The sequence below is a fragment of the Thermobia domestica genome, chromosome 14 (genome assembly GCF_964235325.1).
Source record: "Thermobia domestica chromosome 14, izTheDome1.hap1.1, whole genome shotgun sequence".
NCBI lineage: Eukaryota > Metazoa > Arthropoda > Insecta > Zygentoma > Lepismatidae > Thermobia > Thermobia domestica.
Genome location: NC_137467.1, coordinates 137,420,618 through 137,432,288, shown reverse-complemented (window position 1 = coordinate 137,432,288; position 11,671 = coordinate 137,420,618). Strand labels below are relative to the sequence as shown.

The window sequence follows — 11,671 nt, the reverse complement described above, 5'->3', positions numbered from 1 at the left end:
TTTGGTGGAAGTGTATGGTGACCATGCTCTAGCTGAGCGAACGTGTCAGAAGTGGTTTGCATGGTTTAGAAGTGGTGATTTCGGCTTGGCAGACCAAGAGCGAGCTGGACAGCCAAAAAAATTTCAAGACGAAGAATTGACAGCATTGCTCGAGCAGGATTCGTGTCAAACGCAGGAACAACTTGCAGCAGCATTAGGCGTTGATCAAACAACAGTCTCCAAACGCTTGAAAGCCATGGGAATGATTCAAAAGATGTCACATTGGGTTCCACATGAATTGAAAGACAGAGACGTTGAAAGACGAAAAACCATTTGCGAATTGCTGCTTCAACGACAGAGCAGAAAGGGGTTTCTGCATCGAATTATTACGGGTGATGAGAAGTGGATCCATTACGAGAACCCTAAACGAAAAAAGGCCTGGGTGAAACCAGGTGAACCAGGTCCATCACAACCAAAACGAGATATTCACTGTGCAAAGGTTATGCTGTGCATATGGTGGGATATGAAAGGTGTGGTGTACTATGAGCTGCTGCAACCGGGTGAAACTATGAATGGAGAACGTTATCGACGACAATTAATGCGTTTGAAGCAAGCTCTGGCCAGAACACGACCAGAATGGGAGAACAGACATGATAAACTTATTGTTCAACATGATAACGCTCGCCCACATGTCGCAAAACCGGTCAAAACCTATTTAGAAAATGTCGGATGGGAAGTTTTACCCCACCCGCCGTATTCACCAGACGTTGCTCCTTCGGACTACTACTTGTTCGATTGCATGAACAACGATTTGATTGGACAGCGGTTTACTTCTTCAGAAGATATCGAAACATGGGTCTCTGACTGGATCGCTTCCAAGGATGAGGACTTCTTTCGCCACGGAATCCGTACATTGCCTGACAGATGGGCGAAAGTGGTGGCTAGCGATGGACAATATTTTTCTTAAGGTATTTATGTATTTTGTGTTTGTACTACAGCTTCAATGCGTGCGTACCAACCGCACGAATTAATTCCTAGACCAAATAGATATATAGGAATATTGTTGTAACAATTAATTTGGTCGATATCTTTGTTTCTTTAACATTTTGTTACAATTTGGAATCGTGTTTTGTGTCTGTTTCTTGTAGAATTATGGAGACTATGAAACAGAAGATAGTACAGAGTATATCTAAAATCTTTACAGTTTTGAAACAGCTAATCGTATTTGAATGAAACGCCTACCGTTCGAAAGAAAAAGGTCTAACTTTATATCACCCGCTTTCAAAGTGTTGTACTGGGTGAAGCAGAAGAAACGCGATTTCTTTTTAAACCGCTAGTACTCGGCGACGAGTAGGGTATTGCTTTTGAGCAACCGTTGGCAGACAGCTCAGACAATACAGTTTGAGTCGCTACGGAGCGTTGGAGCGTAGAGCATCATGTGTTTGCTTTCGAGCAGTTCTTTAGAAGCAATGATTCTGTGGTCACGTTTCAACATCTTTTCCGTCAAAAGTTTAATGTCGAACGTCGAGGTACAGTCCCAAATCGAAACACTAAATTCCGATGGGTTGCAGCTATCAGAAGTACAGAAACTCTGATGAAAAAGAAACCACCTGGCCTTCCCGTTCACTTCGAACTCCGGAAAACGTAGACAGAGTGAAAAGACCAGTTCTTATTAGTCTGAAATGATCCGCTGTATCGCTGGGTATGTCACGTCGTTCGCTTCATTGCATCGTATATGATCTGAAATTTGCTTTTTCGTCACTGATTCATTACATCTGAACGCTGCAACCCATCGGAATTTAATGTTTCGATCTGGGACTGTACCTCGACGTTCGAAATTAAACTTTCGACAGAAAAGGTCGACCACGAACACACGATGTTCTACGCTCCAGCGCTCCTTAGCGATTGAATCTGCATTGTCTGAGCTGTCTGCTAATGGCCATTCATAATCAATACCCCTACTCGTCGTCGAGTACTATCAGTCTAAAAGCAAGCTGCATGTATTGCAGCTTCGGCTCCAATGGGGACGCATACTTCCAATTAATGAGGATAAAGGAAAATTACGATGGATTCTTTAACTCTGGAACATATCACTTTTGCTCATATTCTTCACCAAATGTAGCCCACTGAAATTTATTGGTCGTATTTCACCACTCTTCTTATTAAGTGCAATAAAAGATGCTCCAATAAAAAGGTTGGTCTTATTTCGTGAGGTACAGTACGTTATCCGAAAGAATTAAATGAAATAATTCTAGAATCACTGTGGTTAATCTTTCCTTTGAATCTGATTCGTGATGTAAGAGTAAGTCCTTAAAAATCGAAGGACGGAAACCATCAATACCTTCAGCTGATCCGGATGGGAAGGATTTTATAGCATATTGTAACTCAGAAATTGAAACTCTTGGTATGTTAGGCTGATCTTTAGGAAGATCTGGTAAAGCAAAGGTATCAGAACGTGAAGGGTGTTTCTCCTTAAGTGCTTTTAAAATAGAGGCATTAGGTATGGTGATGATATCTTCAGAAATTAATAATCTGACTGCACCTCTCATGTGTCCATCATTGAGTTTGTTTTCGACTTTGGTGTTAAACGGTATTGAAGGAGAAGAATTTTGAGGTTTGCTTTAATAATAATAATAATAATAATAATAATAATAATAATAATAATAATAATAATAATAATAATAATAATAATAATAATAATAATAATGGGTAACGCATCTATTTGAGAATCATGCCATTGGCGAACTCTTTTTTTTTTTTTTGACCCAGGTTGTTCAGTTTTTTACTTAATCTGATTGTGATGGAACATGACTACTACATACGGGAATAATAAAAGATCCATCCATGATACATACGGGAATAATAAAAGGACCGTATTAGTTCACAGTAGCTTCTGTTTCTGACATCAATATATCATTACTGATAGAAATTGCGACATGATCGAGACCGTGTTTGCAGACAAAGGCTAATATACTAAAATCCAAATTATTCTTAATTATAAGGTTGGGGTGCCGAATAGATAAGAGGTGAAAACGCAACCTGTTGTATTTTCTGTATGAATACTAAGTTACATAATTGGATTGTGTTGTTAACAATTGGTGAGAAATCCTCCCCTAACATTAAAAAAAATAAATAAATAAATAAAAACTAAAAATCGTACCAAAAAATTAAAATGTCCAGGACTATAATTTATTTTATTTATTAAAAAAACGAAAGAAATCGTTTCACGTTCAAGTTTAAAATAATTAATTCAAAGTTTATGAATTATTATTCCATACAAATTATATAATCTTTGTAGTTCGTAGTCAGTGTTTCTTCCAGGCCTGTTTTTTTTGGGGGGGCATTGCCCCCCGGAGCCCTAAGAGTGCCCCCCGGAGACCAAAAATAATACGTCTATAATATAATAATAAATAGAATAGTATCAGCAGTGCCCCCCCCCCCCCCCGAAATATTGTTTCTGAAAGAAACACTGTTCGTAGTCAGCTTCCATTGTAGAACAACGGACATTTGTATCATTTTATTACCTTACAAAGGAAGTCGAAAAATTAGTTGAGCTTCCGTTGAAAATAGAACATATACTTCATGAAACGACATTTAACTTACTTCGATCGTCGTTAATACAAAAGCACTGATGATGAAGGAGAGTGTATTTACTTCCTGTCAGTGTTCATAGATGGAAGAAAATTTTATTACTTTTTGTTAAATAAGGAAGTATGAATAAATGAAATATTATTGTTTAATGGGGAATTAAGAAACTAGTTTTGCCTGCAGATATTTACTCGGTGCAAAATAAGAAACCAAATGAGAGAGAAGTGTTGCCCTGTTGCTATATCGTCAGTGTTGCCAATGAAGCGTCCTCTATAACTACTTTAGTCAGAATGCTTACAGCGGACGCCTTAACCCTTATCCGGGCAACCGGGGCCTCCCAGGACCAGTAGCTTCATTTTTCTAAAATTTCTCAATAACTATACATATTTCGAAGACATAAAATACTGAATTCTTCTATCTTTCGTCGAAGTTAAAATCATGAACATATCGAGTTGGTAAAGCTAATGTTTTTTCTAATTTTTTTTTAATTTGAAAATCTTTTCCTGGCGTAACCGGGCAACCGGGGCCTAGGAGGCCCCGTATAACTTTAGTGAAATTCCTGTCAAATATTAGATGAAATTGTCACATAATTATATATTGAACACGTGACTATTGTAACCTTTAGTCGGAACAGTATGCGGCAACAGACATTGAATTTTGAGTGTTCTGCACTTAAAATTTATACTGGGCCTGACAGGCCCCGGTTGCCCGTTTACGTTACAAAAATGTCTGGACCGGATTTGCTATTCTGCTTGGCTTACAAAAGCGTGACAAGAAGTTTCGCTACTTGACAAAAATATATACCGGTACATTCTAGACTAGTCTAAACAGTAAGTGACAATAGGCATTGATTTTGTGTATTCTGCACTTAAAATATATACTGGGCCTCACAGACCCCGGTTGCCCGTTTACGTTACAAAAATGTCTTGCCCGGATAAGTGTTAAAGAAATAATTATAATGTGACAACACAAAAATACTTCTTCCTCTAAATGACAAATCAGTTACGACGCCAGTTTTACTTTTCTGATGCTGCAAGCGGGGGGGGGGGAGATTTTTGAGAGGCAGCTATTTCCTGCGTATCGAAAAGGATAATTTTACTGTATGTTACCTGACTTACATGAAAATATAACATGTCTAGGGCAGACAGGGTTAGCCTCCACGGGGTGTTCGACTCCTCTGGCAGCACTACTGAGTTAAACTTTGTCGGCAAATTATTTAATATTGTGTTTGTCAGCTTTCCAATCGACATTATTATAGCACTAACTGTTTTATTGGCATGTTAAGCGTTTTACAAAATTTAAAATTTTCCACCATTAATGCCTCCTATGAGATTCGAACCCGTGACCCCTGATTTACAAAACCAGTGTTGTAATCACAGAGCCAAGGAGGCGTGACTGGAATTGGACGGAAGCTTAAAAGCAGGAAAATAATGGACATTCTTTCTTTCACCGCACTGTAAGCAAACTTTAAGAAGTGTTAGATTTTGAATGTAAAGAAACATCAGTTACTATATATATGTGTATATATATATATATATATATCACTTCCACAACAATAATAACCTATATTTGTAACGAATTTCCCACACTTCCATTAGACTAGGATTGCCATATTTAAAAAATGAAAATCCGGGTCGCTATTAAATTACAAGAATCTTTTAAATGTTATAATTGGAAAGAAGTGTTATATACTAATCAGAGTTCTTCCATTAGACAGAGTTGTTCAAGTATTACGTAATCACATTTTTTTTTATTTTAGTAGATCTCTCCCTAGTTAAACAAACGTAAGCAGATGATTTACTCCCTCCCCCGGTAAGCAATAATAATAATAATAATAATAATAATAATAATAATAATAATAATAATAATAATAATAATAATAGTAATAATAATAATTTCTACATTTTTCTGCAATTTAGGTTTCGTGGCTGTCAGTCTGGTTTAGTTCCTTCAATGCATGATGATTCCTTTCAGGCGTCTTTCTTTTCTTTTCTTTTTTCTTTTTCTTTTTCTTTTTCTTTTTTTTTTTTTTTTTTGAATAGATAATTCATGGGCAAGATGGCAAAATATTTCAAAAGCAAGATGCAGATTAAAAGAGAATACTGAAGATAACAATAAGTTTGAGGAGTAAAACCTTTTGTCCCTGGTCCAATGAAATGAATGCTTCATTCAATGTCAAAGTAGTTAAATCGTGAACTTAATTGAATTCATGTGTTACATATTCAAGTTTTTTTTCCAACTTTTGAATTGTCATACTCAGAAATTGAAGAGAATAATTATATATCTAATCCTGTGGAAAGAGCAAACTATAATGTTCCTTTCCTTTCTTCTTCCCTGAAACTATAATATAACCTCCGAGATATTTACATGTCCCGAGAAATATTTTCGGGACGCCATGACGCAGATCTCGATTCCGTGACGGTCCCAGATTTTCTGGGACGAATGGCAATCCTATCTTAGACCAGCTTCAATCCTCTTTTTCCACCAATCTTTCCATCTCTCACTTCGGACAGATAGCGTAACCCTCAAAAGAGCGCTAGCCTTCGGCTAGCTTAAAAAAAAAAAAAAGTAACGAATTATGATCAGTTTTCTTCTTTATCACCTTAATTATTATGTTCAAATTATTACAAATTCGTTATAAATGAAGATAAATCTACTGATGTCTTTCTGTGAACATGGGATACCAGAAAAGTATATAACATTCTATAGTTCACATTTAAAGATATCAACCCAAATTCTATATTGTGGACTTCAAGATGGCCGTTGGAGTCCTCATGTATCCCGCCTTCTTTTCTCCTCACATACTGACAGAATTTGGTTTCATAATGTCTATACAGTTTCAATTTTATCTGAGTACCTCCATATTATAGATAAATTGATAAATTGACATTATGAAGAAACAACATGTAGTTGCCAACATCGTATACGTGGTTTCTTTCGGGTTTCTCCAACATAGGTAATGTAAATACCACTCATTGGCGTCTGTGGAAGTTTATATATCATAATTTTATGTATTAGTATATGGTATCTTGCCCAAGGGAGTCAAAACCACGAACCTCCCTTACATACGAAAATGCCACTAGTCTTTCTTTAGCCTGAAGAACGTATCCGTGGTACTTTAAATTAAAAATTTCACTTCCATTTTCATGAGAAGGGAAAGGAATTCTTAATTTAATTACTATGGACAATAATTTACATATGATTTTCTGACAGCACGCAATGCCAACAAATCGTATCACACACCCTGTGATTACCATTTTAAAACTTTGACCCAAATCAAAGATGGCTGGCGAAATCCACTTGTCTTTTCTTACATCCATTTTCTTTTACCTTATCATATCGATAATATTTGATTTAATATTTTCTATACCGTTTTAATTTTATTTACACCTTTCAATATTTTCAGACTACCTAGTATAACGCGCCAATTATATAGATCTACAATGCAAAACTAATTGCTAATCACAATCACAATCAGTGAAAACTCCCAGTTTCAACTGATAAATCTACTCCTGTACAATGGTCTTTTTGATCCTAAAATGTTACTTTCCTTTATTATTACTTTTGAGCGACAATAGGAGGGAAAATATTATGATAACGAAAAATGTAAAATTCGAGATTGCAAACGGATTTAGATGTTTCATGGTTCCTATATGCAGGAAAGGTGGTTTTTGAATTCTGTTCGCGCATTTGCCCAAAAATACGCCTAAGACGATATATTCATAATTAAAATAAACGTTGCATTAAGAGCTCTTATAGTGTGGTATCTGTAATTTCTCTTGAATATATATACGAATGCGAATGCTCTACTCTTGGTGGTGAGTTTTTATTACTTATTCTTACGATTTTCTCGAAAATGTTTCTCCGATTTTGTCCCATGTTTCACAAGGAAATTTACAACATGCCATAGGGCATTTCTCTTTAAAATACAAATAATTGATAGTTTATTATTATTATTATTATTATTATTATTATTATTATTATTATTATTATTATTATTATTATTATTATTATTAAGTGTTCTGCCTTTCGGCAAGTCCTGGGACTAATGAGTTATTTTTTTCAATTTTAGGTTTGGGCCTGGAAATGTTTCTTCCAGGTTTTTCGATCCTCAGCTTCCACTTTTAACTCCCAATATCTTCTTCTGTTTCTCAAATCATCGATCAGTTGTGTTCTTCTTCTTCCTATTCCTCGCTTTCCTTCCATCTTTGCTTCTATGGAGGTATGAAGAAGACAATTTCTTCGCAAGATGTGTCCAATCCAATTGGCCTTTCTACGAAGGATAGTGGCTAGAAGCGTCCTCTTCTCTCCTATCCGTTTTAAAATATCTTCGTTTCTTAGTCTCTCTGTAAATTTTCTCTCCAATATTAAGCCTGCTAGTTAAGAGTGGTCTTTTCTTGTTAGAATAACTTTTAATCTTAGAATGACTTTTCTGGAGACGAATTTTTTTTAAAAACAGCTCATGCGACACTCTTCCTAGTATATGTGAAAAAAAAATGGAAAAGAAATTCAGTTGGTTGAGATGAAATATTTACAAGAAAATAAGTTAGCGCCTTAATCGGTGTTGATTTCCTGGAAGGAGCAGATGATAGTCAGTCAACTCAGGAGATAGTCATTTTAAAAGATGGTGAACCCCAGTACGTCTATCACAGTAAAGCACATTATCACCAAACTACGTGAACATCGAAATAAGAACAATTTTTTTTTTATATATAAAATGAGAAAATTCATTGTTCTTCCTGTGCTGCTATAAGATCAAAATGTTCAATTTGCATTTTAATATTGTCAGGTATATTGGAGAGAGTATATTTTATGCGCCTAGTATCAAAATCCACCACATCCATTTCGCTTATTCCCAGTTCAGCGTAAGCTCTAAACTCCGATAAACAAAATATTTGTATCCTTCCGCTTATCACAAATACGATTGGCTAGTGATATCACTTCCACTCCCCACGGGGAGGAGCAAATTATACACGTGCATTTTGGTAATACTGTATCGTGTTGTCCGGATACTTACAGCAGCAGCAGAAAAGAAAAAAACTCGAAAGATTAAAAAAAATGAATTTCGCTGGTAAACAATTCTTGCTTAGTGAGTAAAGGTTTACCTTGTTGATGTTTCATCACAACACTCGCTGAACCGGGATTCATGTCAGCCATCTCTCAGACTTAAAAGCAGAATACGCCTTCAGAGTTGAATTGGTGCCATAATTACTGCGCATACTTAGTGTTTATTTGTATTGTTTTATTAACCACAATCGAATACAGTATTATTAGATAATCTGTATTATATTTTTGTCATTTATAATAATGCAGTAGCTTTATTTGGATCTACATAGTGAAAGTAATAATCAAATCATGTGAACTATTTTGTGGAGGAGTACAAGCGTCGGTAGGTCAACAGCAAATCAGCGAGATTTAGTTTCACGTGGCTTTGTTTATCGTAGTTTAGAGCTTACGCCGAACAGGGTTTAGTTTCGAGTAGTCTCGCAAAACGTACATTGAAGCTCCATACACACGCGTACAAAGTCCCATATTTGAACTAGTTTTTGAAGTATGAAATATTAAGCTTTTAAACAAAATTCTGCTTCCATGGAATTAATTTAGATCAAACATATAATAAGCAATATATAACTCAATTTCAGAAAAAAATGGCGGTTTTCGATACTAGGCGCCTCATTTTTCGATTTTATTTCATAATCTCTGTATGGCTCTTAATAACATTGGTTAGTTAAGTAACTTATAATTAACACCTAGAATTAATGGCACATTTTGAAGTGTTTTATAATTCTGTGAGAAAAATGGAAATTAATGCCTTCCATCGCTTCCTTTTATTTTTATTGATCAATTTTACTCTATTATCTATTTACTTATTCGTTTATTTTATTTGCATTCTATCATTTCAACAAGTATAGGTATAATGCCATGAATTCTGCTTTTTAGCACTTCGCAGAATGTCTGTCCCATGGTGTAATTGTTAGAACTCTCTTTCCTTAGAATCTAGCGATCCGAGTTGAAATCTCGGTGGGACCTTATGTGCTTTTTCTTATTGCTAATTCGTAAAACTTACTACATACTCCCGACCTAGCTAGTTAAATCTTATGCCTATGATCGATTTATTATCATTTTTCATAAACTAATTTATTTGATTAATACTGGGAAGAAATTAGGTCTTGATATAAATGTCCTATTGTGTTAGTACTCTGAATCTTTCTTTCAATTCCCTTGTTAAATTAGTCAAATCAAATCAATAAAATTTGTAGGAAAGTACATAGCACCCTTCACAAGCTTGAAAAGTTAAAAAAAAAAAAACCTTCTGATAATAAAACTTTCTTAAATGTTTACATTACGGTTACTGCGATTACTTGACTTACATTAAAATACAACATATATGGGACAGACAGAATTAATTTCCAAGGGACGACCGGCCCATTTGGCTTCGCCACTGAGTTAAACTTTGTCAGCAAAGTATTTCATATTGAGTTTGACAACTTCCTAATCGATATTTTGATAGCAGTAACTGTTTTATTGGTTTGTAAAATGTTTTACGGAATTTAAAAATTCGAGCACGCATGCCTCCTGTGAGATTCGAACTCACGACCCCTGGTTTACGAGACCAGTGCTCTAACCACTGAGCCAAGGAGGCGTGGATAAATATGCAAGGAAGTTTTAAACCATGAAGTACTTTCATCTTTCTTTCATTGCACTGTAAGGGAATATTATCACAACTTAGTAATATGTTGAGAATTGATTGTTTTGAAAATAGTTTTTAACTCCAACACGAATTTATTGACTTATTAGTCACTTCTAACTTGGTTTTAATTGTGTTCATAAATGTTGTTTACAGTGCAAAGAAAGAAAGATGAAATTACTTCCAGGTTTGAAACTTCCTTACATCTTCATCCACGCCTCCTTGGCTCAGTGGTTAGAGCACTGGTCTCGTAAACCAGGGGTCGTGAGTTCGAATCTCACAGGAGGCATTCGGGCCCGAATTTTGAAACGTTTTACAAAACAATAAAACAGTTATTGCTATCAAAATATCGATTAGGAAGCTGTCAAACTCAAAATAAAATACTTTGCTGACAAAATTTAACTCAGTGGCGAAGCCAAATGGGCCGGGCGTCCCTTGGAGATTAACCCTGTCTGTCCCATATACAGGGGCGAATCCAGGGGGGGGCGATCGCCTTCCCCCCAGAAGAGGAAACTTTCTTATTTTATATATATAAATAAAACCCATTCCAAAATTTGGAGCCCTTAAAAGTAGCAGTATGACAACTCATCGCCCCCCCCCCCAGAATTCGGTCCTGTATCCGCCCCTGCCCATATATGTTGTATTTTAATGTAAGTCAAGCAATATACAGTAAAACTATCGTTTTCGGTACACAACAAATAGTGTCCCTCAGAAATATCATTTCACCTCTGCTTGCAGCTTGAAAAAAAAATAAAACTGGTGTCGTCACTGGTTTAACATTTAGAGGAAGACGTATTCCCGTGTTGTCACTTTATAATTATTTATGTGAGGCGTCTGTTATGAGTACTGTGCTTAACGAAAGGGTAGTTATAGAAGATGCTTCAGTGGCAACACTTTCGATGGGTAACACTTCTTTCTCTAATTTCATTTTTTTAATTTTGCTCCGAGTAAATATATCTAAGCAAAACTACTTCCTTAATAATGTTTCCATTAAACAATAGTCATTCATTCATTCATACTGCCTTATTTAACAAAAGGTTATAAAATTTTCTTCAATCTATCAGCAATACAGGATGTAAATACGCTCTTCTCCATACTCAGTTCTTTGATATTGCGATCAGTGAAGTAAGTTAAAATGCCGTTTCATGTATGTTCTATTTTTCATCTACTAAACTGCTGACTCAACATTCACTATACTTGATAGATGAATGAACACGTTCAGTCAAAAGATAAAGTAATGTCTCACTTTAATAGCTGTATTTTTAAAGCCCTAAACGCTATGTTTGATCAATGAATTAATTGTTTAAGAGTTTTATATTGCTATGGAAGCTATACCTATGATATCTTCGGCTAGGGGCCCCGGACTATAAATTGCCTAGGGCCGTAACATGCTTAAATCCATCACTGTTCGTATCA

At 35.6% G+C, this 11,671-nt stretch overlaps 2 non-coding genes across 2 annotated transcripts; one reads left to right on the top strand and one right to left on the bottom strand.

The window, feature by feature from the left end:
• Positions 1-10,137: 10,137 nt before the first annotated feature.
• Positions 10,138-10,210, bottom strand: TRNAT-CGU (transfer RNA threonine (anticodon CGU)). Its single transcript has one exon. It is a non-coding gene; the product is annotated as a tRNA-Thr (tRNA).
• A 261-nt stretch (positions 10,211-10,471) lies between these two features.
• TRNAT-CGU (transfer RNA threonine (anticodon CGU)) lies at positions 10,472-10,544 on the top strand. Its single transcript has one exon. It is a non-coding gene; the product is annotated as a tRNA-Thr (tRNA).
• Positions 10,545-11,671: the final 1,127 nt, after the last annotated feature.